This window comes from Vicugna pacos, chromosome 12 (assembly GCF_048564905.1).
Source record: "Vicugna pacos chromosome 12, VicPac4, whole genome shotgun sequence".
Lineage (NCBI taxonomy): Eukaryota > Metazoa > Chordata > Mammalia > Artiodactyla > Camelidae > Vicugna > Vicugna pacos.
In genome coordinates this window covers 4,082,228-4,089,624 of record NC_132998.1, presented here as the reverse complement: position 1 = coordinate 4,089,624, position 7,397 = coordinate 4,082,228, and the positions used below count along the sequence as shown (strand labels likewise).

General features: G+C 48.1%; 1 pseudogene; it reads left to right on the top strand.

Moving 5' to 3' along the window:
- The first annotated feature begins 2,399 nt into the window (after positions 1 to 2,399).
- On the top strand, positions 2,400 to 5,400 carry LOC102545526 (myosin phosphatase Rho-interacting protein pseudogene; annotated as a pseudogene).
- The last annotated feature ends 1,997 nt before the right edge of the window (positions 5,401 to 7,397 follow it).

Genomic DNA, 7,397 nt, shown 5'->3' with positions numbered 1-7,397 from the left:
GATTTAAATCTCTAGTGCCATTGAGTGCACAGCAGAAGTAATTCACTTAATGGTTCTTCAGTGTTCATCCTAAAAGAATGAACACACCTGTCAAGGTTTCTAACCAAGTGGTATGCCAGAAGGAAACTGACCAAAAAAAGCTTTTCCTTTTCAATTTTCATTAACCCTCAACAAATTACAAAGGCATGTCAATCTAGTGTAGTTCCAGATTGACATGAATTACATAAAGATTAACAGTGTTCACTCTTCTTTTCATGAATTTCTGTATCAGATTACTTTAGTATGTACATTTTGCATGTCTTGTAATTAAACATAGGTTTTCTTAGATTATCTATGTAGTTTGGATCTTTTATTTTAATAAGCTTGGTAACTTTTCCTTGTTCAGCTCTCATGGTGCCAAATGCTGAATTCTCCAATGGAAAGATAATTAGAAGGAAAAAAAAAACATATCCTGATGGCACCAATAAGATTTCAAACAGGTTTAATAATGCCACTCTACCAACATTAGGCATATCTTTTGCTATAATATTTTAAGATCTGTATCCTATTTGTAAAGATGTCAAGTAAGAAGTAAGAAAAACAAGTACATAATAGTGATTTAATGAATGTTTGTGGACTAAAGGAATGAAAACATTCTACTAAAATAATCTATTTTCTTATTCATAGGAAAATTTCACATTTATGGTTTAGTAGGGGAGATTTGGACTAGGTATTAAAAGAACTAAACTTTAAACCATGATTTACCATTTATGAGTTATGCCACTGAGCAGTGCAATATGCTATTGCCATTTTCCTCAGTGTCACAATTATTTTAAGATTACTTCACAATGTCCTGTTTTATGAATGTACCATGTTAAGGTCACAGTTTTCCTAATTTGGGACAACTAAGTGATATTCAAGCATTACCCCCGTAGATACAAGGAGTAATAAGGGAATTCGTTTTCACTGTGGTCTGCACACAGCAAATATCACTTTGGTAGTATTCATATATTAAGATAGGTCACAAATCCCACTGGCAAAATGATGAGACTCCTGGTCAGTCAGAAAACCAAAAGCTCCTCAAGACAGAATCTAAACCAAGCACACATGCCCCAAGATGGCCCACCTTTCATTCCAGATTCCTTCATCGTCTGCCTCTCCAACACCATGCCTTGTTTCCTTAATGGGCCACGCTCTTTCATGCTTCTGCGCTTTTGCACACATGGCACCTCCCTCTCCTGGAAACCGCTTCTCTGCTCCCCCACTACTTGTGGCAAAATATGACTTATTTCTCAAAGTCCAGCTGAAATGTACCTTTCTGATTACTGTCCAATTCTCCAACTAGATGTAGCTCCTTCTTCCTTTGTTTTCCTCAGGCAGTTTTTACCTCTCCTATAACACCCTATGCTCAGCAAGATCCAGGTCAGACCCTTCTAAACAACATTTGTCCAGTTCTGAAAACCATGCTTGGTGCAGAATAAAATTCGGTGACCTTTCATTGAATTTATTTGGTGTAATGAACTGAATGCTTATGTCTCCCTCAAAATGTATACGTTGAAATTCTAACTTCCCATTTGATGGTATTATGAGGTGGGGCCCTTGGGAGATGGTTAGGTCATAAAGGTGGATCTTTCATGCATGAGGTCAGTGCTGTTATAGAAGAACCCCAGAGAACCTCTTACCTCTTCCTCCATGTGAGGACACAGTGAGAGGGCAGCCCTCTACGATCCAGGAAGCAGACTCTCACCAGACACCAAATCTGCCGGCTCCTTGATCTTGGATTTCCCAGCCTCCAGAACTGTGAAAAATAAATGTCTGTTGCATAAGCCACCCAGTAAAAGGCGTTTTTGTTATAGTAGCCCCAACAGACTAAGATAATTGGTGATTAAGGTGAAAAAAGGAGAGGAAGCCGTGAGACAGGGAGGCACAGAAAAGCTTTATCTCTGAGTATCCTACAGGGTGGAGTCATACTCCTTCCCCCCAAACTCATTCTTAGAATATTTTAATTTGGTTTTTCAACATAAAAATATACTTTTTCAGAGCCTTAAAAAAGCTGTAGCCAATTCAGAGCTTTTTCTTTAGTATTGACCAAATGAGCGAAAAACACAGAAAACTATCCTCTAATGTTGAAAACAGCAGTGCGGAATCCTGGGGCTGATCGTGAGGCTGAGGGTGGGGGACAGAGCAGGGAAGCAGGACCGTGACTGCGGACCACAGATGAACTTGCCCTTTCCAACCTTGCAGGAGAACGTGTGAGTCAAGAACAAAGCCTGGCTCCGCTCCCCTCTGCTGCGAGGGCGGCGCCCAGAGGCCGCAGCGGGGCGGGTGCCTGAGGCCGTGTCCATGGGCCCCGGCCTGCATGCCAGCTGGAGGCAGGGGCCAGGGATGCAGCAGCGCCCGGCCTGAGCCTGAGCCCGGCCATGTTGGCGGCCAAGGAGAACCCGTGCAGGAAATTCCAGGCCAACTTCTTAAACAAGAGCAAGTATCACCAGAACTGCTTCAAGCCCCGCGAGTCACATCTGCTCACCAACCAGGACCTGACGCAGGCAAAACCCATCTATGGCGGCTGGCGGGTCCGATCCCAGAAATGGCAGCGCCAGTTCTGCATCCTCTAGGAGCAGGGCCTCTTGCACTATGCCCTGGATGAGATGCCCACGACCCTCCCTCAGGGCACCGTCAACATGAACAGCGCATGGACATGGTGGACCGGGAGGGCTGAACGGGCCAGAAGTTCTCCCTGTGCATTCTGAACCCCGAGAAGGAGCAGTTCATCCCAGCCAAGGAGATCATCAGCAGGTGGTTGGAGATGCTCACGGTCTATCCCAGGACCAACAAACGGAACCAGAAGCAGCGGAAGGTGGAGCCTCCTACCCGACAGGAGCCATGGCCAGCAGATGGCTGTCACCAGCGGCAGCAGCTTCCCCAGTGCTGAGAAAGTCCCCACCACCAGGTCTACACTCTGGCAGGAAGCAATGAGGGCCAAGGACCGGCCAGATGGCAGCGACCTGAGTCCAGCTGAGAGTCCTAGCCAGAGCCAGCCCCCTGCTGCTGGCACCCGGAGGGAGCCCGGGCTGGAGAGCAGAGACGAGGAGAGCGCCCCAGGCGGCGACCACATGGGCTGGTCGTAAAGTCCGGCGCAGAGCGAATACTTCTCCCTGGAGAAGACCAAGCAGGATGTGAAGGCCGAGGAGCAGCAGCTGCCCCCTCAGCTCTCCCTTCCCAGCCCCAGCACCCCCAACATCAGGGTGTCCCAGGTCACTGAGAAGTTTGAGGCCCTGGACATCAATCGAGAAGGCAGAGTACATGGAGACTAACTCATTGGCTGGGTCCTCACCATCCAGAAACACTTGCCAGGGCCTCCACAAGAAGAGGGCACCGCCCCTGCCCCAGGAAGTGGGACCTCCCCAGGGATGCTCCTCTGCCGGACGCCTAGGCTTCCCCATCTCCCCACCAAAGAGCCAAGTCCCTGGACAGGAGGTCGACAGAGTCCTCCCTGATGAGCAACCTGCTGAATTTCAAGAAAGGCTGGCTGACCAAACAGTATGAGGATGGCCAGTGGAAGAAACACAGGTTTGTGCTTGCTGATCACAGCCCGAGACACTACAGGGATTCTGTGCTGAGGCGGCGGCTGGCCTGGACTGGGAGATCGACTTGTCCACACGTTAGGACATCACTGAGTACCGGTGCAGAGGAACCAGGGCTTTCAGATCCACACCTTCACCCTCTCCGCTGTGACGTCTGGAATCTGGTGGAACTGGATCCAGACCATCATGAAACATGTCCGCCCGACCTCCGCACTGGAGGTGACCAGCTCGTTGCCATTGGAGGAACACCAGAGCAGTGCACACCTTGGAGACCCGAGGCTGCCCTTGGAGCAGGAGGCAGAGCTCACAGAGCCAGATCCCACAGCAGAAGAGGAGCTGGGCTCGGGAGCGGAGGTGGGAGGGGCACTCCAAGACCTTCGACTGGGCAGAGTTCAGCCCCATCCAGCAGGCCCTGGCCCGCCAACCCCCACCCTGAGGCAGAGCAGGGCAAGCGGGAGTGGGAGCGGGTGCGCGGGCAGGAGGAATGCCAGAACAGCTTCCGGGCTCTCAGTGCGGCTGACAGGCTGGGCACAGGGCTCCTCAGCCCTGCGCATGGAGGTCGATCCGGGGTTCGGGGCCAACCGCAGCTGCTGACCTCAGGACACAGGATGTGCACATGGAGATGGAGCAGCGGTGGCATGAGGTGGAGACCACCCCTCTCTGGGAAGAAAAGCAGGTGCCCATCGCCTCCCTGCACCTGTTCTCCAAGGATGGACATGATCTGCTCTCCACTCACCAGCTGACTTCCCTGCTGGAGGAGGAGTTGGAGCAGAGCCAGGAGGAGGCCTCGGACCTCCTGGAGCAGAACTGGCTGCTGCAGGACCAGCTGAGGGTGGCTCTGGGCCAGGAGCAGAGCGCCTGGGAGCAGAGCGTGCTGCAGGCCACGTGTGAGCAAGGGTTTGCAGCCATGGAAGAAATGCACCAGAAGTTTGAAGGCCTTCAGAGGCAGCACCAGTGGGAATTGGAGAAAATGCCACCTCCTGGCTGAGTAGACCGCAGCTACTATCTCAGCCACTGGAGCAATGAAGGACACCCACCGTGAGGAGCTGCAGCGGGAGCTGGACAAGAGCCAGCAGTCCCGGGTCAGCAGCCTCAGCACCTGGAGGAGCTGCAGTCAGTGCAGCGCGAGCTGGGGGTCCTCTCCCAGCAGGACTCCCACAAGTGCCTGGAGAACGCCCACCTGGCCCAGGTGCTGGAGGCCTTGCAGCAGTACTAACACGAGAACCAGGAGCTCGACACCCACAATCAGGAGCTGAACAGCCGCCTGGCTGCAGTGATCTCACGGTTACAGACGCTGCTGACTGGGGAGGCTGGTGGCGAGGCTGCTGGCTCGCCCCTCACGCAGGGCAAGGACGCCTATGAGTCAGAGGTCTTACTGCGGGTCAAGGAGTCAGAAATATAGTACCTAAAAAGGGAGATCAGCTCCCTCAAGGATGAGCTACAGACAGCGTTATGGGACAAGAAGTATGCCAGTGACAAGTACAAAGACATCTGCACGGAGCTGAGCATCGTGAGGGCGAAGGCTGACTGTGACATCAGCAGGCTGAAGGAGCAGCTGAAAGCTGCCCCGGGAGCGCTGGAGGACTGGTCCCCGGAGAGCACCCCCATGTTGGGGTTCAATATAATGAAATCTAAAAGCAACCCCAACTTCTTGAAGAAAGACTGATCCTGTGTCAGCCGGCAACTCAGAAGCATCATGTCCAAGTTCGTAACTGAGCAGGTCTCATGGGATAACCGAAACGCCCGCTGCCAGGTCCCCTGTCGTGGTCTGAAGGAGGGCCTGACGGTGCAAGATCATCTGAAGCTCTTTGATACCAGGGACTTGGAGCAAGACTAGCCGTTCCACTCAACCTGATCGACCTCCGGCCAGTGACAGCACCCAGCACCACTGCCCGCCTGCACCGGCTCTCTCACTGTCATCCTCGTGGTGGTCATTGTCCTTGTGAACCGTGGGTCCTGATGCAAAGACTGGCTGGGCTGTCCGCCGCTCCCCGCGCTCCGTCAGCACCCTCTCCGATGTGCCGCCGCATTTACTGTCAGTATTAAGGCCCAGCAGCCTGTCGATGAGCTAGCTCTGCCTCGCTGGGTGCACGTGGGGCCGGGCCAGGTGGGTCACGTTGGGTGAGGACAAGCAACCAGTCCTGGCACTGAGAGCTTGCTAGGCTGCAGGGGTAGGAGGGAGCTGGCCAATGGCCATGGCTCATGGCCTGGACTTAACAACCTCTGGGCTTCGGAGAAGGACAGCATTTTGTATTTATTCCACTAACGGTCAGCTTAGAACCACACCCCAGATAATCATGGTAAACAGGTCACAACCTGAAAAATGTTGAAAGCAGCCATTCCCATTTTTCTTCATTTTTTATTAAATTCTGCACACACACAAAAAAACAAAGCCTGTAATATTAATAACTGGACATCAGTGTGTGGAGAGAGGAATGATGGATATAGTGATAACAGTTACTTCAATTAGCACAGGAAGCAATAAAAACAAAATTGGAAATAAAAAAAAAGACAAATTGACATGAAATTAATAGACACAGCCCCTCCCATTCGTACACTTCAAGAGCTTAACCTTACCAGCTTCTGAGACGATTCATTGTTCTCAGAGTCATTCATATACTTTGCTTTAGAAGCAGAATACACGGGTATGCAGCTTAACCCAGATCTTTAGTAAAACAACTTATACATTTATTTTTATAATAAACTTATTTGTTTCTGTCTAGAGTGCCTATTTAAGAACCAAATAGGTTTAAGGTTCTTAACACCTACATGCATACGATCCATTCTGATGACTGTAATGATGCCTCAGAAAAAGCCAGTTGCCCCTAATATGGTCGATGGTTATGGAAAACCTAGAAACTGATTAGGTGCAGTTATGGAAGCCTGAAGAATTTTCCCTAGAGAAGCCATATATCTAGATAATTCGCAAAACACTTGAATTTCATAAGAAATTACTACTGGAGAGTTTTGATAGCAAACACTCTATTTGTGGGTCAGAAATTAAGATGGGAAACAACAAAATCTGTTTCTACCGCAAGATCTGACAGTATACTATACAAACTGTAGAAAATCTCAAGGCTGAGATTTAAATTTCTTAGCTGTGTTCTAAAAAGTATTGAGTCCCTGTCATATGCTGCTGGGAAAAGGTGGACAAAATGTGAACCTTAGAACAGGGGTATTGCACATCATAGAGAATAAATTTTATACTGTAATTATAAATGATAATCTATAAATTAATCTGATTCAATAACATTTTAAGAACATTTCTCTTTATTATGTATTATATAATACATCATTTTAACACAGGAAAAGTTTTTTTAAGGTTGGTCACTCATCAAATACTAAAGGCTTTTTAAAAATCTGTCTTTTTGGTACACAGTCACTTTTTTTTTTTAAATCTCGAAATAACATATCCATTGGTCAACATTTATCAAATATCTACAATTTTACATTGTTTAAATAAACCAGAACTAATAATCTGATGAATACAACTGCAAGCTCAATAGACAAATGAATCTAACAGCAAACATAATAAGAATAATTTTAGAATATAGAAAAAGAAATTGCCCTCCAAGGAGGGCAGACAAAATGAGAATGTTGAGGCAGCTTAAATGAGTAATTACAGGAAGTCAAAGGTCAAAATATGTTGCACATTGCATTAATATTTATAATATATTCTTGATTATTAAAGTTTTAAAAAAAACTGAATTATATAGCTGAGCCCATGGATTACATTTTAAAGTAAGGAAGAAGCTGGTAAAAATCAAATTTTCAGTATTTCCTCTGCTTAGGGATTTATTCATAAAATTGTGAATATCATCATTAACTCAGCAT